The sequence below is a fragment of the Elaeis guineensis genome, chromosome 6 (genome assembly GCF_000442705.2).
Source record: "Elaeis guineensis isolate ETL-2024a chromosome 6, EG11, whole genome shotgun sequence".
NCBI lineage: Eukaryota > Viridiplantae > Streptophyta > Magnoliopsida > Arecales > Arecaceae > Elaeis > Elaeis guineensis.
In genome coordinates, this window is record NC_025998.2 from 63627886 (window position 1) to 63650828 (window position 22943).

The following is a 22943-nucleotide window of genomic DNA, read 5'->3' on the forward strand; positions in this document are numbered from 1 at the left end:
GCCCGTGAACACTCCTTTTTTATTCCAAAAAAAAACTTTTGTTTCTTCATAATGACATCTATATCCTTTTTGGATTCCTTGCATAGTATCTTCATTTTCTATAATACCGTATGCATCTTTTTTTTATTTAAATTTTATTTTAAGTCCAATTTTCTTCAAACTTGAGTCTTTTTGATCTGTGAATCAGACTCTTTGTATCGACAATCACCTTTCCTGTAAAACATAAAAAGAAGCATCAAATTCTTAATAAATAAAATAAATTAAATATAATTTTCTGCTTTAAATGACTTAAATTAAGTGTTTATCATACCCACAACTTAAATTTTGCTCATCTTCGAGTAAAATAGATATATCAACATTGTGTACCGACTCGATCTTGAATAAAAAATTAGGTTAGGCATCCTAAAAAGTAGATGATACCTGGTCAGACCATTAAAGTGATATTTCATTGGATTATCAATTTGACCCAATTAGTGACTGAGTATTAACTAAAGAAATTTCAAAAGCTTTTCTTTCACCAACTCCCCACTTTACTCTTTAAATCCTCTAACTTAATGTGAGAAAGATTTATTATCTTCTTGCAATTTAGTCCCCTTATAATCCACTTTTTCTTTTTCTTTTTTTTAACATTGCCCACCTTTTTACACAAACCACAATGCTTACTTAGGCGAAAGGGCCCAGTTACTCAGTAGGAAATCAATATTTTTTTTTTAAGTAAATTTTAAGAAGAATTTTTGCATACCTCGACCTTTCCACCCAATCTCTCATGAAGTAGATTCTTTATTGAGATCAATAAGAAGAGGGTTGTAGAATCACTCCTAAAATTTGATCTAGTCTAAACCCTACCATTCATTAGATTTTCTTAATAATTTATTCCTCAGTATCTCTAAAATTATCTTGACTGTTAATCATTCATTTATTAGGATGCCTAATTGACTCTTAATCAAAATAAAATTTAGATACACAAAACTAATTATTTTTGACCATACTCAAGGATTTGATTAATTTCTATTTCTTCCCCCCCCCCAACTTAATCTACATTATCCTCAATGGAGTAGAAAAGCAAAGAAAATAAAAGGAGAGAATGCACCTAGGATAATTTTGCTTTGGAAGTTGAAGATAGCTTCATTGATTAATAGGTTCTTGTTCTAAATTCCTGCAGCTGCAGTAAAGTAAAAAAAAATATGAAATCATTGGGTTGCCTTCCAACAAGTGCTAAGTTTAACGTCTTCAGCCAGACGTCAAGTTTGTTGACAGACTCTTTCATACAGAGCGGTCCTTTATTCTTAAAAAAAATGAAGATCAGTTAAAACAAAATAAAAAAAATTTGGGTTGCCTCTTAAAAAGTGCTAAGTTTAACGTCTTCAGCTAGACGTCATATGCAATAAAACCAACAAAAGGTGGGCAATGGCTCATACTTGATTGTCCATGGAGGAGTGGTTTTATCGTGTGGTGTATCCAACAAGATGTTAACTTCTTTCATATATCCCTCAAAGTCATACACTCCAAAGTGAGCCAAGCAAGTATCTAAGGGATCTGGTGCTAGAATTGTGTGTGTTGCATCTTCTATAATGTCTTCTAGTGTATCTACTTCGAAGCAACTATCCATTGATGGTCCTTGGGAAGACCAAACACATTCAGTCTCAATTTCTTATTCCCAAACGATACGTCCATGACTCCTGTCCTACAATTAATGCATGCATTTGCTGTAGCTAGAAAGGGTCATCCTAAGATAATGGGAATTTATCTTGGGTTGCCACTTAGTTCCATGTCGAGAACCAGAAAATTAACTGGAAAGTAAAACTCATCTACCTTGACCAAGACATCCTCAAGCATTCCATGTGGTTCCTTAATTGATCTGTCGGCTAACTACAGTGTGACTGATGTGGATTTCAGTTCTTCGAATCCAAAAACTTCATACACCGAACTAGGTAAAAGATTCACACTTGCCCCTAAGTTCAGAAGAGCTTTTTCAATATGATAATGTCCTATAACACAGGAAATGATGGGGGCTCCTGGGTCCTTAAGCTTTGGAGGAGTGGCATGCTGGATGACAGAACTAGCCTGTTCAGTGAGGCATACTTTCTTTGAGATTTGTGATCTAGATTTATGTTTTTGGGTACACAAATCCTTCAAAAATTTGGCATAAGTAGGGACCTGTTTGATTGCATCTAGAAGGGGAAGATTAATTTGGACTTGCTTAAACAATTCCAATATCTCATCGAGTTTTCCTCCCTTCTTATCTACAGGAATAGGAGCTTTCAGGGCATCCAGAAATGGGGCTTTAGGCAAGTAAGATGATTTTGGTGCTGGGTTAACAGGTTCTTTCCTCTCTTCAGATTTCTTCTTTTCTGTTGTAGCTGGAATTGGTTGCTCTTGTTGTTGGATTACTTCAGGTTGATTTAAGATTTTTCCGCTTCTAAGGGTTATGATCGATTTGGCATATTCGAAAAAAGTTTTAAGACCAATGGAGCTTTCAGCCATGTACTATCCTTTTGGGTTATTAATAGGCTGACTGGGTAATTTGCCTTCTTTCCTCCTACTAAAAGCTGTTGCTAGCTGACCTATCTGGGTCTCTAGCTTTGCTATTGATTGTGTATGGGAGTGAAGGAGTTGGGTATTCATTTCTAGTCCTTTAAGTGCTTGTAGTACCTTTTCTTCGAAAGTCGAGCTATGAGTACTTGGAGTGGGTTGAGGAGGGTTCTGGGATTATGGCTGGGATGGATGCCTAAAAGTTACATCCGGGTAACCTGATCTTTGTTACATTGGAGGAACCACTGGTTGTGATTTCCATGAGAAATTCGGATGGTTTCTCCAGCCAGGGTTATAAGTGTTTGAATAAGGATCGTTTCCTGGTCTGCGAGCTTGTTGGACTTGAGCTTGCTAAACCTGCTCGTGCACAAACTCAGGAAATTGAGGTGCGGCTGGGCATTCACTAACAAAATGGTTCGGACTTGCACACAATGCACAAACTTCTTGGATTGGGTTAGGTAGAATCGGGGATTGTCCAGTATTTAGAAGACGGTCTAATTTTTGGGACAGTTCCTCTACCTTACTGTGGATATCCATGACATTTTCAATCTGATAAATTCCACTTCTTTTTTGTTGAAGCATGGGTTGTTCTCTAGAGGTGGCAGACATATGATGTAAGAAATTCTCACTAAGTGTTTCAAAGAGCTGCCAGGCTTCATCCTCACTCTTTAGCATGAATGTCCCACCACATGATGCATCAACCATTTATCGGTTTTTTTTTGATAGACCATCACAAAAACACTGACAAAGTTGCCATTTAGGGACAGCATGGTGTGGACATTTACGAATGAGATCTCTTAACCTTTCCTATGTCTCATGAAAAAGTTCACCTTCCAATTGGGAAAAACTAGTGATAGCTTTTCTAATTTGATTTGTTTTTCCAATTGGAAAGTATTTCCTGAGAAATTCTCTCTGAAGATGATCCCAAGTTAAAATGGTTATAGAGTCTAAGGAGTTTAACTAATGTTTGGCTTTGTCCTTAAGTGAGAAAGGGAACAGTTTCAACCTAAGGGCATTATCTGAGAAGTTTTGAATTTTTACTGTGGTACAAATTTCAAGAAATTCATCCAAGTATTTGTATGGGTCCTCGTTACTAAGTCCATAGAATGATGGCAACATTTGAATAATGCTAGACTTAATCTCATATTGGGTAGCTTCTACTGGAGGTGCTTGAATGCATGGAGAGTAGGTATACGAGGATAGAGTGAAGTATTCTCTTAATGAGCATAGAAGATTAGCCTCACCAGGTGTAGCCATGTTTCTAACTCGGATAGTCTTAAGAGTCTTTTCTAATTCTTCGTCTAATGGTTGCAAGTCGGGTTTTAGTGATCATCGACCTAACATGCAACTAAAAGGTCTATGTAGGACTATCCTAGTCTGTTAAGGATTTTTTTTTTTATTAAGAGGAGAAGAGAAGAGAGAAAAGAGTTCTAAAGAAGAGATCCTAAGAAGTCCTAAAACTAATAGAAGAATTAGTTGTGGTTAGATTTTAATTACAATCAAGTTAGCACGTAGTGGACTCTCTATCCTAAAGTTATCCTAGTTCTAGACAGCTCCTAACTGTAGTTAGCCTTCAAGCCCTCCAAGTCGGAGCTTGACCAACCAACTGGCCAGGTAAGTGTAAGGTTGGTGGGAGTCCCCCCATTGCTTTCCTTAGACACCAATTAAATTGGCCAGATCAGCGAACGGAACCAATTAAAAACCACCTTCCTTTGGGCCCAGTCATCCCGCAAACCACTTGCCTAGACACCAGCTAGCTGACCAAGTCTAACCCAGTTCAACTCTCAGGGTCACTTGTCCTAATGAGCTCGAAATCCTTAGGGGTCAATGTCTAATTAATTTTAGATTAAGGTCTAGGCTATGCAAATGCAAGGGAGTGATTTGTGGGCCAAGGAAGGGTGATCAAATTTTCACCTTATCTGATTAATGGGTTATTACCCTTAAGATTAATTATGGATATGAGATGCAAAGAAACAAGGTGTCCAATCAAGTTAGAAATTTGTATATTTGAGGTTACGCTATTTTAGTTAAGTGTTATGAAATGTCAGTGACTTTTTTTTTTTTAATTCAACCGTGCCAAGATCCCCGACAACGGTGTCAAAATTTGATGCGTAGTCATTGATAGCATCAAAAATAACTCTACTCACTATGTAGGTAGGATGAGTCAAGATCGTATCCTCAGGGACCTTGGACAAAGTTGAGATTGCAAAATAAAAGAAAGAAGTATTGTTTTGATTTAAAAAATAAATTATCTTAAAATTGATGTAATTAAAAAAAATAAAGAGCTCGAAAGTTTTGAATTAATTTGCACTAGCAGAGTTGTATTTCTTTTTTTAATTAAATAGATGCGATTAATCTTAAGAAAAATACCTATCTTTCCTCGGCACACCCCGTACCCGTAGATCACGACGTGTCTCCAGAAAGTGCTAGGTAAATAATTTTTTTTCTCAGCACGCCCCGTATCCGTAGATCACGGTGCGTCTCCAAAAAGTAAAAGTTGTTTCTAATATTAATCTAACAGGAAAGCATAAATAAAAGCATATGAAAGAGAGCAAATAAAGAACTCATGATGATTTAAATAAAAAGCATAATCTTTATTGCATATAAAAAAATATAAGAAAGTTTAGAATAATAAACCATCTCTGTGTCATTACAAATTTTTTTCTCCACTTTCGAGACTGCTTAGCCTAGCTGCTCATGAAGTAGTCCCTTTTTATTCCTCTATGCAAGGCTCTAGAAGAATTTCTGGGCTCTCCCTCCAATGGGAGTACAAAAGCCTTTTTATAGGTGTTAGAAGGGAGGAGTTTTACATGATTTTTCGATGTGGGACTAAAAAAAATACTAATGACTAAAAAATGGATGGATGAGATGGAAAGATCACAAGCAGATAAAGAAAATATAAATTTTTCCTCTTGAAGCATTTCCAAATATATATTTTCTTCCATCTGTTCGTCTGTCCCCACGAACTCCGCGCTTGCGCCCGCCTCGCGCCCACGCGTGCACGCGCTCACCCGCACATGCCCGCCCGTGTGTCCATGCCGCGTGAACACTGCCACGTGAACACTCCTTTTTTATTCCAAAAAGAAACTTTTGTTTCTTCACAATGACATCTATATCCTTTTTGGATCCTTGCATAGTATCTTCATTTTCTATAATACCGTATGCATCTTTTTTTATTTAAATTTTATTTTAAGTCTAATTTTCTTGAAACTTGAGTTTTTTTTATCTATGAATCGGACTCTTTGTATCAACGATCACCTTTCCTATAAAACATAAAAAGAAGCATCAAATTCTTAATAAATAAAATAAATTAAATATAATTTTTTGCTTTAAATGACTTAAATTAAGTGTTTATCATCAATCTTTATCCACTCAAATGGCGTACAAGGGAGGGGCATGGGAAGGCCTCTATGTGGAAGAAAATTCATGAGAACTTGTTTCTCATGAATTCAAATAGGTGCAGGTGGGTGAGGTGGTGCAGGGAGATAAGTCAAAGGTGGTTTGAAATTTTAAACCAATCTAATTGAACCAACTTTATCAAAATAGGTTAGAAAAAATTAGACTAAGTTAAACCCAACACAACTAGGCTTAATTAGGCTCAAAAAAATCCTAATCAAATCAAGAATTGACTAAGCCCAACCCTTGATCAGATCAGGGATCAAACCACCTTGGCGATTAGGTCAACTCTTAACCTAATTGGATCAAACCCAACTGAATCCAATTCAATTAGACTTGATCCAAAAATAATTACTCAATCAAATTGAGTTAATTAGTGATCAAATTACTAATTAAATTTTTCATAAATACTGAGTCCAAATTCGATGAGCAATTGGGCATCAAAGTCCATCGATATGAAACCTTGATCGAAGAGTCCCAAACCAGTGGGACTCTTGACCTCGGTACCCAAAATGTGTGGAACTCATGATCAGAGAATCCTGATTCTCGATCATAAAGTCCCAGACACATAGGACTTAGAGTCCCCAAGTATTAGGACTCTTGGTCGAAGAGTCCCAGTCCAGTGGGATTCTTCACCAGCCATCAGATCAGATGAAAACCTCTAATGTGTGTGACCCCACAGGTTCGAACCTAAGCCGGTAGCACAGGAACCAATTCCTGTACTAATCAGAGTGACCATCTAACAATGGTACCCGACGTTCGGATAGGTCAAATAGTCACAATCGCAACATTCAGAACCTACACGAATATGGTTATTGTATAATTCATCCCTTTTGACCGCTGTGTATAGGATGACTCAGGGTTAAATTGTCAACCCTGATCAGATCATCCGAATCATGCTCAACTCAAACAGTCCTGTGACTCCTCACTAGGACTACTCTGGCCAAGGTTTTGCTAAATGAAACACGACTGTACACAGCTCCTGAACTGGAGTGGTCAACCCATCTTGACATACGCACCGATAAGTCAAGTACTTGACTACACCCAGCAGCCTTCCATTACTGAATTAAAAATTCAGGTAGTCTAGTGCCTAAGTGCAGTGAGTTACTTTCAAGTCACTGCGATAGTCTCAGATCGGAGGGATAATTATACTCATATCCCATCGGAGCAAATCTTGACAGCAGAAAAAGCTCCAGAGTCGGTCATGTTCAGTACAGTTGTACCCTTATATCTCACCTGTATACCATACCAGTGTCTTCACACTCCTTGGTTAAGAGGACAACCAACCCATATAGCACACAATGACCTATGCTTGATAAACATTATCATCCTTGGTAACAACATATCATTTGGTCGTGAACAGGTTTAAGGACTAAACGACAAATCCTCCTTTGTCGAGTCTAAATAGTCCTAAGAACTTCACCACAACATAGGAGTTCATTAGAAGATGAAATAATTTGTGATAAAAAATATCAAAATAACTTTTATTAATTTATAATTCATATAATAATACAAGAAAGAGCACAACCATCAACAGACTGACGATTGGCTTTGAGATACTATTTCCAATAATAACTAACTCTTAAACCAAATAAGAAATAGCATAAATCAGTTACGCTTATTCTTAATCTAGCTAGGACCCCTAACTAACCAAGAAATATGGAGAACACCACCTTATTCTCATGTGCATGTACAATGAAAAGATGTGCATGAGATTTCAGCACCCCCACTCCTCTTGGTCAGCTAGATCAGAGAAAGAAGCCTAGTAAAATTGGGCTCAGGTGGTCAGGATGACTTGGGTTCAATCTGGGTTCAAATCGAGTGTAATTTGAGTATGATTTGAAGCAAATTCGAAAAACTGTCAAAACTAATCCAATCAAGATTGAAATCTAAGTCTAACTTGGATAATTAAATCCAACTAGCCTTAAATTAAATTAAATTAAATCTGATTTAAATTAATTAAAATTTGATCTATAATTTAATCAGATCCTATCAAATTGTAATACTTGCAATTAAGTCTCTCTACTAACAATTAGCAGTTGCTATATCTGTAACACTTATAAATTAGAAGTTTCTAAATTCAAACAATCAATCCAAATGATAACTCAAATATAATCTAAGCCATTGATCGGATCAAGTTTTTTTTTGTGTATGATCCCTTAGGTTCTATTCCATCTAGTAGTGAGACATACCGTGATCTCTATCATCGTATTATCGAAACTTTTTTCGATTGGCTAGAACGGTTCGAATTCAGCCCAATAAGGATCGTTGATCCAAAAATAATTCTAATGATTTCTCACAATCCATCAGTGATGTCTAGTAGCATGTAGTGGTAATCCAACAAAATAAAAGAATGAATCCCTAAGTGTAGTTACTATGTGATACAGTCCCTCTATCATGAATCCTGACTAGACGGAGGTGATGGAGAACTCATCAAACTCTATCGTCAGTCATATGTCAGATTGGCTTGATCCGAGTTTATTTGTGAATCCTTTGAAATTTTTTTTTTCAGTATTTATACTTGTTCTAGCTAGAGAACTCAGTCTCATAAATCATATAGAACTACTCCTTTTCTGTCAAGACTGATAGATTCCATCTAGGTGCATCTTACTCAAACAGCGAACCTTAACCTACTATAACCAACATATACAACAAGGACTTAAATTGCTAGAGACGAAGAGAATGTGTAGTCAAACTAAGTAGCCTCGCTACAAATAGCCAACACATTATAGATCAAAGGATCACTCCACTACTACAGCATCGAGAAAATCATTGACGAGTGAGTAGACATCCAAGTGGTTTCTCATGTTGGTCACATTTAGTGTAAGTTATTCTCTAACAACTACCTGCACTCTCATCCCAGTATCCCTATACCATAGACTCGAGACTCATCTATCTAGAAGGAAGGTGATTCATGCATCGATCTTAAATGAATTGATCACTATCCTCTGTGATGATCCTACGATTGAAAGTATTTAGAAATTATCACTAATGATGTATGTCTCAAATTCTCAACACCTTGAGAATATACAAAATCAATTTTATTAATTTTTAGGATAAATCATGGACACATACAACATGTTTGGTAATAAATATTATCTATCAAGTATAAAAATATGTTCTAGAGAAAGGTATGCGTCAGCCAAGATTAGTTTCTAGAGCATACATCTAACAACATGACTAAGTGATGAATGAGTATGAACCAAAATATAGATTCATGTATACAAGATTCTATAGTAGTCTTTGGTTAAAAGATTACTTGCACAACTTCCACTAAGAGAAACATCTTTTAATAGGTAAGTAAGACTTCATAAGATGTTCTCAAGTCAGATCAATTCAGTGAACTCTAATGAGCACCCACATTCATATATTAGTGTCTCTCACAAGTGATTGCAAGATAAATCATCCTCTCCATCGAGCATACATAGGATGTACTAGTCTTATCAAAAATATTAATCCTCGACTCTATGATCCAATGACTGAAAATATTTTAGATTGAGATTTTAGAATTTTAGATCTCACAGATATGATCTCATCATAGCCCTAAAATCATTGTTCTAATCTATGAGGTCATTATAATCTTAATAAATATAAGATGCAGCATATGATGAAATATAAGTACCTTTTAGTTATCCATAAAAATATCAATTACATGAGTTAGGAAGATTAAAAGAGCAACCCATCAAAATACAAATTTTGATTGGCTTTTAGGAATTTGTGTTGTGCTTTACCTTATTTACTTCATATTTTTGCTTTGCTTTCATTAGTTTATATCCGTTACTGCACACATAAATTATACACAATCATCCTAGTAAAGCTTAAATTAAAGCATATAATTGTTTAGGCTTTGATTTAATTAAAATTTTTAAAGAATTCAATTCACCACCCCCCTCTTGTGCTGCTATCTTTCTGGGCAACAATCATATATTGGGTTTGTCTTAGAGAGCTCACATTAGTTCTATACTGAATGTCTTTAGTATACATAATTACAAACCTTAGGATGTACTTGTGGTCAAGGGAGATAAGTTTAAAAGAAATCAATGCCCTATGAATGATGTAGAAAAAAATCCTTGAGGAACATGCCTTATTCAACTACTGTCTATAGTTTCATATATACATGAATTTGTGCCAAACCACATATTGTTGGATTTTTTATGGTGCGCATGCATGTGCATTTCAAAATTTTTCTTTTCTAAACAATACAGTAGAATTGAAGATTGAAACATCTTTGAATCTATATCATACATGCACAAAAATAAAGCATATAAGATCTAGTTTATATGCTGAAATTAATACATACTGATTTTATGCTGAAATTGAATATGTGATCGGATCACATACCTCTTTCGCTTATCCTTTCTTCGAATTTGGATTTGGAAGAAGGTAGGTTCTTTCTTTGCTATGCAAGTGCCCAGTCTCTATGGGTATTTACTCAAGATTAGTCTGGATCAGTCCTCTTTGATGTAGATCTTTCTTCTTCAAGAATAATCACCCTGCGAATCTGAACGAAGCCTGGATTACGACCAATTCTTTGATCCTTTCTTTGATTTTTTTTTTCTCTTCTTTTCTTCTCTTGATATCCTTCCCTTGATTTGAAAGCCACCAAGGACCTAAAACCAGCAAAGAAGATTGGCCACCCAACACTTCTTGGGTGATGGATTTGATGGACGCCCAACATCTTTAGGCATTGGAACAAAAGATGAGGAAGAGAGAAGGCATGGAGACTGATTAGAGGCTTGGAGCTTACTAATTTTTTGATGAATAATCTTTAGGGAAGGCCCCTTTAAATAGAGGAGAGGTTTGAATCCTATTCAAAATCAAATCAATCCCTTAATATGAGTCCTACTTGCATTAGGACTCCTTATAGCTCTCTCCTTTGCCCATGCCCAATTGAACCAAGAGGGCGCCAACTCTTGGTGCTCTCTAGGGTTCTCTCTCACACGCCATCTAGGAGAGAGGGGGCGCCTCTCCCTTGTCCACCATGCCACCATTCAAAGTGGGGATGCCCACACTTGATCAAATCAAATGGTTGTTAGATGAGTGCCCTAGAAGTCAATTATTTGCCGACACATTTTATAATTTGAGGGCTTAATATTATATTTGTAAAACTTTTATTATTAATAAAAGATAATTTTATTCTAATCATATTTATATATCCATGATTTATCCTAAAAATTAATAAAGATGATTTTGTATATTCTCAAGGTGTTGAGAATTTGAGACATACATTAATAGTTGTTCGTTTCTAAATGTATTCGATCGAAAGATCATCATAGAGGATAGTGATCAATCTATTTAAGATTGATGTACAGATCACCTCCTTTCTTGATAGATGAATCTTGAGGTTGTAGTGTAAGGATACTGGGGTGAGAGTGCAGGTGGTTGTTAGAGAATAACTTGCACTGAGCATGACCAACATGAGAAGCCATTGGATATCTACTCACTCATCAGTGGTCTACTCGATGCTGCAACGATGTGAGTGGTCCATTGACCTGTTGTGCATGACTATTCACAGTGAGGCTACTAAGTTTAACTACATGTTCGCTTGGTCCCTAGCCATTTGGATCCTTGCTGTGTATATTGGCTACAATAAGTTTAGATTCGCTGTTAGGAGTAGGATGCAACTAGATGAAATCTATCGATCTTGGTAGAAAAGGAGAAGTCTTATGTGATTTATGAGACTAAGTTTAGAAAGTCTTCGATCGAAGCAAGTATGAATGGTGGAAAGGAGTTTCTACAAGATTCACAAGTGAACTCAAGTCAAGTCAATCTGACATATGACTGATGATAAAATTTGATGAGTTCTCAATGATCTCCGTCAAGTCAGGACTTATGATAGAAGGACTGAATCACACAGTAACTACTTCTAGGTGTTTATACTTTCATTCTGCTGGGCTAACTACTGTTAGATGAGTACCCTAGAAGCTAATTGTTGGTTGATACATTTTGTAATTTAAGGGCTTAATTTTGTAATTGTAATATTTTTATATTAATAAAGGTCTTTCATTTTCCAATCATATTTTTGTGTCATGATTTATCCTAGAAATTAATAAAGATGATTTTTGTATATTCTCAAGGTGTTAAGAATTTGAGACATACATTAATTAGTGGTTAATTTCTAAATACTTTCGATCAAAGGATCATCACAGAGGATAGTGATAAATCTATTTAAGATCGATGCACTATTCACCTCTCTTAAGGGCAAATGAGTCTTAGATCTGCAGTGTAGGGACACCAGGATGAGAGTGTGGATGGTTGTTAGAGAACAACTTACACTAAGCATGACCAATATGAGAAACTACTTAGATGTCTACTCACTCATTAGTGGTTATCTCGATGCTGCAGTAGTGTGAGTGATCTTTTGATCTGCGATGTCTCGACTATTCGCAGTGAGGCTATCGAGTTTGACTGCACCTTCTCTTGGTCCCTAGTCATTTGGGTCCTTGCTGTGTATGTTGGCTACAGTAAGTTTAGAATCACTATTCGGAGTAGGATATACGTAGAAGGAATCTATTGACCTTGATAGAAAAGGAGAAGTCCTATGCAATTTACAAGATTGAGTCCAAAAAGTCTTTGGCCAAAGCAAGTGTGAATACTAAAAAAGAATTTTCATGGAATTCATAAGTGAACTCGAGTCGAGCTAATCTAACATATGACTGATGATGGGGTATGAGAAATTCTTCTTGACCTCTGTCAAGTTGGGACTCACGATAGAATGATTGAATTATATGATAACTGCACATAGGGGTTTGCTAGAAAATGTGTCCCAAAGCCAATCATTAGTTTATTGACGGTTGTGCTAATTGATATAATTGTATATGAATTAATTAATAAGATATTTATTTGATAATTTTAATCATAAGTTTGTACATCTTCTATATCAAACTTCTGTGTTATGATGAAAGTCTTTAGCACTATTTTAAATCGATAAAGGAGGATTTATCATTTAGTCCTTAAATGAGTTCGTGACCAAATGATATGCTATTAATAGGATAATAGACATATCAAGTGTAGATCATTATGTGCCATATAAGTTGGTTATCTTCTTAACCGAGTGTGGAGATGCTAGTATGACATGCAGGTGAAATATAAGAGTATATTTCACTGAACGTGACCAACTCTGGAGTACTCTGCTGTCAAGAGTCACTACGAAGGGATATGGGTATAAGTGTCCCTCCAACTTGAGATCACCATGGTGACATGCAAGTAACTCACTGTGCTTTGGTGCCAAACTACCTGAATTCTAATTCAGGATTAAAAAATTTTTGGGCATAGTCAAGTACTTGTGAAGTCGATGCGTGAGTCAAGATAGAATTGACCACTCCAAAGGATTGGAGAGAATACTTTATGTTTCAATTTAGTAAGACCTTGACCAGGACAATCCTTGTGAGGAGTCACAAAATTTATGAGGTTGAAACACATAATGAATGTACAGTCACTATAATAAAATAGATTATTAGTGATAAAAATATTTCATCGCTAATAATTTATTTTCATCGCTAATAGTTATTACCGACGAAATTTTTGTTGCTAATATTTTATCACAAATAATCACATCATTGATAATATTTTATGATAAAAAAAATTATGATAAATAATCAATTATTTATGATGAAAAATTTTTATCATTAATAAAATTTATTTTTTTAAAAATTATTTATGATGAAAAATTTTAGTTGTAAAAAAAATATTTGTGATAGAATTTAATGTCACTAATAAATAATTGATTAATAATGATGAAAATATTTTCATCACTATTAATTTAATTAAAAATTTTTATAAAAATTAATTTTTTAAAAACTTTTAGTGATAAAAAATTTCCATCATAAATATAATTTTTTGTAATAAAATTTTTTTATCATTAATTTACAAAAATATTAGCAACACAAATTTTTCACCACAAATGTAATTATTAGTGATGAAAAATTTTTATCACTATTAATTTAATAATAATTTTTTTGAAAATTAAATTTAAACAATATTAGTGATGTAAAACTTACATCATAAATATATTAATTTTTGATGTAAATTTTTCTCACTAATAAATATCAATTATTTATGATAAAAATATTTTCATCACTATTAATTTCATATAAAATTTTAATATTTTTAAATTTATTAAAAATTTTATTTATGATCAATTTTTCATCATAGTATAATACTTTTAGCAATCAATATTTCATCAAAAATAATTCTATTACTAAAAATTTACACATATTTTTTTTAAAAAATAATTTATGAATATATATTTTTAATTTATATTTATAATATTTTTTATAAATTAAAAATTAAAAATAAAATTAAAAAATTTACATAATAAACTCATAAATAATTTTTATTATTTTATTATACTAAATTAAAATTATAAAAGATTTAAAATAAAAATAAAAAACTATATAAAGAGACAGTCAAGTGTCAATATCTATAGAAGAAGAATGAGCTAGAGAAGGAGAGCACTCGAAAGACTCAAATCGGCCTGCTGCTGCCTCATCAGCTGTATCATCCACTCCATCTACACCATCTGCTCTATCATCTAGATTTGGAGCTGCCGATGCTCATTGATGCATATAGCCAACTCATGAGCTCGCTATCGATCCTCAATAGCCTGCCTCTGCATCTCCATCAGTCGAGCATCATAGACAGCATGGATGTCAACCCTAGATGAGCGTGAGGATGAGGGAGCAGTGATCCCATACCCTAGATTTTTAATATAACAGGGTCTCGTACTAAGCACCTGATCACAAATCTTATTATCTGTGGGTTTGGTTGAGCCCACAGGGATAGGCTGGGATCTCATATCTGTTATACGATCCTGAAAATTAAAGTTATAGTTCTTTTAATTTTGTAATAAAAATCAGACTATGAATGAAAAAAATAATTGAAAAAACTTACAAAAAGCTCTTGGCTCCCCATCATCCACTCCCATGACCATCGCTGGTGGGTCTGTCGGTAGATATTGATCTTATCAGGAAGCTCGCCACTCTCAGCATCTCTCTATAATTTGAGAATAATTAATTAAAAAAAATTTAAATAGTTAGAAAATTATATACTAATTAAAAATTATTTACCATCTACTCTTTGTGACGAGTGAACGATCTCGAACCCCCACAATGTGCTACAGTCTATCTCGCCTGATTTGTGATGTTCTGGACACATCTTCTCTGTACAGTTACCAGTCAAATTAGCAGATAATAAATTTAATTTAAGAATAAATGATTCAATCATTAAACTCTAAAAAAAAAATTGGATGTGTAACCTGATATGTCGAATCCTCGTAATGCCAGCATATGATAGTACAATCATCTATAGTGATGCTGTCATAGGGCCGCTGTCGCGCTACCTTCTCCCTATGATCCTGCATCATATGGTACCAATGCTGATGGATGTGGTGGCGATAATCTTTGAAATGCAAAGATAAATGAGCATCCACGGCTCATCACACATGATCCTTCTCAAAATCAATAATATTAAAAATATCCTGTCAACAACAAATATTAAAAGAATACCATACTAATTAAATATTCATAGTATAATTTATTTTACCTATAAGTGGATGTAGAAAATCTCTCTGAGCCGGTACAACATGATGCCAATCGAAAACCATCACGGGGGCATAGCTGCACCATATGATGCCTAACTTGGTCTACCACGGCTTGCACCATCTCTTAATGGGCCTGATGTAGTCAAGTGGCATCTCGATATGGAGATATTGTCTTGGATGCTCACGTCTCCAATGCTTTAGAGCGAGGTTCTTTAATGGACCTCATCCTCACCTCACTACCGATGGAGAATGATCTAAAATAATAATAAATAAATCATTAATATGATAGCTATCTAAATAAAATAAATCAAATTTTATTATATAAAAGGAATACTAATACCACTCGGACCCACCTCACTCGAACCCGTCTTACTAGGACCTGCCAATGCAGGACCCTCTGATGACGGAACTGGTGCGACAGTAGAAATCGATGAAGGCACCTCGGCCTTTGAGATAGACAGCGAATGCGAACATCATTGTCTGTCTCCTTGTGCCATACCTACAATTCGTGATATATAAATAAATATAATATTAAATAATAATAATGAAGACTATAAGTAGTTGAGCATGCAATAAATATAAAATAAATTTATGTAATAAATATAAAATAAACTATTAGTAGTTGAGCATGTAAAATAATATTAACGTAAAATAATAACACGAAACCTAATCCCGAGGACTGATGATTTTTTATTTTTTTCTAAAATATTTTTTATCTAAATTTTATTTTATAATTTTTTATTTTTTAAAAAAAATATTTTTTATCTAAAAGTATTTTTTATCTAAAAATATTTTTTTAAAATAATTTTTTTTCTAAACGAGCTTCGGACTTGACCTCCCATGGCCGCTACTCCCATAATGCTGGCACCGTCACACACTCCGTGCCGCTCAAACTCGGCCCCCGCGACCCCCACTCCCAAGATGTCGGTGTCGGTGCCGCTAGACACCCCACACCATCCAAACTCGGCCTCCCACGGCCCCAACTCCCATGGTGCTGGTATTGTCACAGACCTTACACCACTCGAATCAGATCTCGATCTGGATCCCAATCCAAATCGAGATCTTGACCCAGATCTCGACCTTGATCCAGACCCAGATCTCAACCTCATCCAATTCAGATCATAATTCAGATTTTATTTTTATTAATCAAATAATAAAGTATTTGATTAATATTTTATTTTTAATTTTTTAATTTTTTTCTTTCTTTTTCTCCCTTCTCTTTCTTTTTCCTTCCTCTCTCCCCACCAACACCCTGTTAGATGAGTGCCCTAGATGCCAGATTGGCTGACACATTCCTGTACAAATCTAAGGGCAAATTTGTAATTTTGATTATAAATCAATAAATGGGTTATTCTTCTATCACATTGTATACATTGTGTCTGTGATACATCCTTTGAGTTAGTAGGAATGTCAATTCATATTTTCAAGGGTTGAAAATTTAAGGCATGAATTTACATAACTAACTCATAAACAACTCCTGGACATAGGATCATCATGAGGATGGTGATCAATCCAGAAGGTTGGTGTATGATCACTTTCTTAGGGTAGATGTGTCTTGAGTCTATGGTGTGGAGACACCAAAGTGAGAGTATAAGTATTCGTTAAGAATGAGAGTACTGAGCATGACCACCTCGAGCAGTCATAAGGAAGTCTACCTTCTCATCGATGACTAGCTCGATGCTGCAGTTGTGTGTCTAGTTCTTTGACCTGAGGTGCATCGACAGTTTACCTTGAGTGTGTTATAGTTTGACTACACCATAACTCGATCTCCTAGCCATTCGAAACCCTGAGGTGTATGTTGGCTGTAGCATATTCATTGTAGGAACTAGGTCACACCAAGATGGGATCTATCAATCTCGATAGATGAGAGTAGTCCTATAGTGATCGAAAGATCGAGTCCTTAAGCCCATGGCCATGGTAGAGTGAAATAATAAAAAAGAGTTTTCCATTGGGGTTTCACATCGGACTCGGATCGATCGATTAACTCATATGACTGATGTTAGGTTTGATGAGTTCACCTTAACCCTAATTCATTCGAGACTCATGATAGAGGAACTCAATCACACAAGTAGCTGCACCGAGAGGTTCATCTTCAGTTCTGATGGGTTGCCACCATATATTGCTAGGTGTCACTGGTAGATTTTAAGAGCAATTAGAATGATCTTGATGATCGATCATTCTAATTGTATGAATCAGAAGAGTTCTAGTCCATCAAAAGGAGTTTCGATGATATCGATGATGAGATCACGATATATCTCATTACCATACAGAATTGAACCTAACTGGATCACACTAACAAAGGTTAGGATCTGGATGTCATCAATTGGGCTAGCCCAATTGATTTAGATTAGATCCAATTAGGTTCAAGGAAATCATGCTAGCACACGATTGAGTCTAATTTTCTCCTTGTGTAATCTTTTCTATAATGACTGAGCCAAATGTGATTTGACTCACCCAGAGAATCTTAAAAAGGTTTCTCTTAGTCTAAATGAAGCTTGTCCAGCTCAGAAAAGCCTTATCTTAATTCATGAGATGAATTTAAGACAACACCTACTAATTCCTGACACCTGCCATTTTCATTTTAGGACATCTGTCAAATGCTGACATATGGGTCTTAAACTGAAGGCTACTTGGTAAGAGGTTATTGGAGGATTTTTGTGGAGTGTCCACATGCCAAATCAGCATCAAATTAGGTGCCATAATTAAATTATGGCATGAGCCTAATTGGATAAAGAGGGCGCCCCAAGTGGATAAAGATCAAGAGGAGTCTTGATCAACATAAACTTTTGGGCGCCATCTCCCTTGTGCTTATCCAATGTTGGCACCAACATAGGAGAGAGGGTGGGGGTTCTTATCTGATGTGATCAGATGATATCACTCCATCAATCAAAATTTTTTTGGATTAAATAAAATTTTTTGATTGGTCGAATGATGTGGCACTGCGCAGCACAGCAGGGTCTATATAAACCCTATCTGTGCCTAGGGTTTTAGAGATTCTGCTCCCTACACAGCAAAAGCCAGCCACCCCTCCTCTTCTCTATGTCCTCCCTGGTGCTCCCTCTCCCCTCTTCACATCCAAAAAGTTGGGCATCCATCTGGTGAAGGATCAAGGCATGGTGACGCTTTGAACAAAAAGCTGCAGGAGTTTTTCGACAAGTTGCTGCTCCAACTTCAGGAAGGCTTTTGAAGATCTTCCTAATCAGATTGAGTTTTGATTTTTGGAGTAGAGATTTGTGAGGAGAAGATGATCCAAGTCCTACCCGAGTGGATATTGGTAGAGGCCAGGCGATTGCATGGCTAAATCAGAACCTCAGGCTTGCTGCGATCATCTGTAGGGTAATCCGATTACACTTGAGGTATTTCATGTTTCCTCATGCTTTTAGATTTATTTTGAATTAATATCAGATAATAAAATTAGATTTAAAACTAAGCCATCAACCTGGCTCTGATACCAGTTGAAGGAAAAACCATCTTTTTCCTTGTAGGATCTTCCAGATTTCATCAAATCTGGGGTAGAATAATTTTTGATGGCTCAGTTTCAGATCTAATTTAGATCTAATTTTAATTTTAATTTATTTGATATTAAAGAATTTTAATATCACATCAGATATGATAGAATTTAAAATTAAAATATCTAAAATTAAATCTGAGAAGATCTAACATGCATGAGATGCATGACTAGACTAGGAATAGTTTGATCTATGAATAGTCTTATAAATTTATATTTTAATAAGATTAAAATATAATTTAGATCTAATTTATTCTCTAATTTTGATGATATAAATGTTATATATTCAGATCAAAAATAAAAAATAAAAATTTGGATAATACATAAGATTAATCTGTTGCATGCCTAGATTAGTTATAGAATTATTCTAGTAACTGTCTAGAATAAATTTTATATTGAATAGTTTAATTTAAATTTTATTTTTTAGATATTACATGTAATATATTAAATCTGAAAGCATGTTAATTAGATCAATTTTTGATACATGAGATGTATGCAAAGCATGTATTAGTTAGATCTTAAATTGTATATGTGATATATAAATTTAGATCTAACTAGTTTTGTAGTTAAATTTATATTTTTGATTAAGGTGTTCCTAATGGCCGTCCGGTCATAAGAATAAAGTAGAGTTTAAAGGCCCTCTCCTCTCATTCAATGGGGTGTTCTTATGATGTGTAGGGGTGCTACGCGTTCATCCTTAATCAGAAATCAAAACTTACTTTTCTGCAAAATCCTAGATCCTGAAACCCTAGAATTTATTTTACATATTTTGTTTATGAACCCAAGACTTAATTAATAAATTAAGCTTATGGAATTAAATTAGGTCTAAAATTAAAAATTTTAGATCTAAGTCATTTTCATAAAATTAGGTTCGAGCTTGGGTAGCTCAATTAGGTCTAGCGGTTGATCAAATCAAATCAACAATTGGTTAAGTGAAATCATGAAAGCTAATAATTGACCAGCCTAATAGGATTATGTCTAGATCAAGGTCGAATCACATTTAGATGTGACTCGATCAAGTTAAGACCTAATTTGGCTCAGTGGTTAGAGCCTGGATTGTAGGCTAACCCAATTAATTTTGGTTCGATAATTTGGTGTCCAAGGTAAGTTGGGCAGATGCGACCGACTGGTTTTTAATTGGGAGCTACTCGACTCGAATACGTTCTTGTCGAGTTAATGGTATATTTCTTCTATCGATCTCACTTATCTGGCCATATGTGTCGATCCAGTTCTGATTTGAGGTGGCTAACAATTCGAGCTAACCCATGCCACTAGGTTAGTCATAATTGTTATGACTATGTCAAGTCAAGTTTAATGAGACCTAAATCAAATCTTCCTAAGAAAATATTAAGTCTAGGTCTTCCACCATTGTGGATGTGTAGGCCCTTCCCGGGGTTGATTGTTCTCAGCTGGTTACAGTGGCTCAGTTGCATCGGGAAGATGCAACCATGTCCATTAGGCATTGGATGCTATGAATTAGAGGATGGATTGGGCCTAATATTCCAGATACGGTGAGGGACCCAATCAAGAATCTAGTTCGTGCAAATGGTGGGTTTGACTTAACTAAAGATTGGAGCAATATTCTGGGCACGGAGCTTCATAAATTAAAGACCAAATTTTGGGTGCACCATGATTAGAGAATCATTGGACAAGAGTTGTCCACTCATCGGTTGACCCATTACCAATAACTGTTAGGTGAGGTGGTGAGCCAGTCGGTGAGACCGCACCACCCACTAGAAATCATTGATCACAGAGATTTTTACATCTCTACAAAGGGAGTGTAGGGATCTGAGAAAATAGTGGGAGCCTAATTTGTTTAAAAATAAAATCTCTAAACAAATTGATTAAATCTGATTACAAAATTTAACTAGAAACTGTTGACTCTCTACAAAAAATATGTGTGCGTCCAACCCCCTGACCAAAATACTAGACACCCACAGACTGACTGGACCCAATTTCAAGGATTGGTTAAGAAACTATAGAATTGTTCTGGGTTTCAAAAAATTGACCCATGTCTTGGACCAGGACCCACCTGTCATGCCAGCACGTCCGACTGTTGAACAGAGAGCGTCTCTGAAAAAGTGGACAGATGATGATAACAAAGCAAGGTACTACATGTTGGGTGCAATATCTGATGACTTGCAGTGCCAACATGAGAATATTTTGACTACTTGCCAAATGTTGGCTCACCTACAAGAGTTGTTTGGTGAACAAAGTCGCACAGCCAAGTATCAAGTCTGTCAAAGACTTTTTAAGGCTAAAATGCGTGATGGGCAGTCAGTCCAAGATCATTGTTTGATAATGATCAAGGATCTTGAGGAGCTTGAGAATCTCGATATCATCTTAGACAAGAATTTTTAGATTGATGTGATCCTTCAGTCCTTGTCCGATGCATATGGTCAGTTCATCATGAACTTTCATATGCATAAGATGCAGTGTACCTTGGTCGAGTTAATGAACATGCTAGTTACGGCTGAGCTTTCTATGAAGGGTTCAAAAGGCTCAGTTCTTACTGTGGAGCAGACTTCTTCCAAGAGAAAGTCTTTTGGAAAGAAAAAGAGGTTTGCAAAGAAGCAGAAAATGGATGGGAAGAAGAGGAAGCAGAACTGTCCTCAGTACCTGACCATCTTGAAGAACAAGAAGGATGGCCCTTCTGGAGATATGCTCATTTTAGAATCTAATCTTACAGTTTCTTCTACATCCAGTTGGATGCTTGACTCTGATTTTAGTGCTTATTTGTGCACTTCTATATAGGGTCTTGAGGAGAGCAGGAGGCTGAGGGATGGAGAGATGATCTTACGTGTCGGGAACGGAGCAAGAGTTGCTGCTATAGCCGTGGGAACCTATCCTCTGCGATTACCGTTAGGATTAGATGTATTTTTTATTGATTGTTATTATATGCCTGCAGCAAGCAGGAATTTGATTTCTGTTTCATATTTAGCACAAGAAGGCTATGTGATTAGCTTTCATAAGGACCATTGTAAGATATTTTATGAAAATAATAAAGTTGCAAATGATTTTCTTATTAACAGTCTCTATAAGCTACATATTGATGTATCTGTATTTAATATCGAACAAAATGTGAATGCCATAGGAATTAAAAGGCCTAGAGATAGTCTAGATGATAGGTATCTGTGGCACCTAAGGCTAGGTCATATAGTAGAAGACAGGGTTAACAAATTGGAGAAATCTGGGTTGTTGAATCCGTTAACTTTCGAGTCATATCCAGTTTGTGAATCATGCCTTCAAAGCAAAATGACCAAACTCCCTTTTGTAGGACATGGGGAAAGAGCCATAGACCTACTTGCCATAGTACATACGGATGTGTGCGGCCCATTTGATGTGCCGACTAGAGGCAACTATGTCTACTTCATTACCTTTACCGATGATATGTCTAGATACGGATATGTGTTTCTAATGAAACACAAGTCTAAAGCCTTTGAAAGGTTCAAAGAATTTAGACATGAAGTAGAAAAATAAACAGAAAAACCCATTAAGGTTCTTCGATCAGATCGAGGAGGTGAATACCTTAGTCAGAAGTTCCTAGACTATCTTAAGGATAATGGCATAGTCTCTCAATGGACTCCACCTGGAATGTTACAACTCAACGGGGTTTCAGAACGGAAAAATCGGACCCTATTAGATATGGTTCGTTCCATGATGAGCTTCACGGACCTCCCTGAGTTTCTTTGAGGATATTATCTCATGACAGCAATATATGTATTGAATAGGGTTCCATCTAAAATCGTTCCTACCACACCATATGAGATATGGCATGGTAAGAAGCCAAGTCTAAATCATCTCAGAATTTGGGGTTGTCCAACTCATGTCAAGAGACAGCAGGTGCACAAGTTAGAGTTCAGATCTTTTAGAGCTCGATTCATAGGATATCCTAAAGAGTCACTATTTCTATATTCTGAAAGACCACAATATGATTGTGAGTCGAAATGCTATTTTTTTTGAAAA

The 22943-nt window shown here is 35.6% G+C and overlaps 1 non-coding gene across 1 annotated transcript; it reads left to right on the plus strand.

Annotated features, from left to right (window-relative positions):
• Positions 1 to 3295: 3295 nt before the first annotated feature.
• Positions 3296 to 3401, plus strand: LOC140858886 (small nucleolar RNA R71). Its single transcript, XR_012142290.1, has one exon. It is a non-coding gene; the product is annotated as a small nucleolar RNA R71 (small nucleolar RNA).
• The last annotated feature ends 19542 nt before the right edge of the window (positions 3402 to 22943 follow it).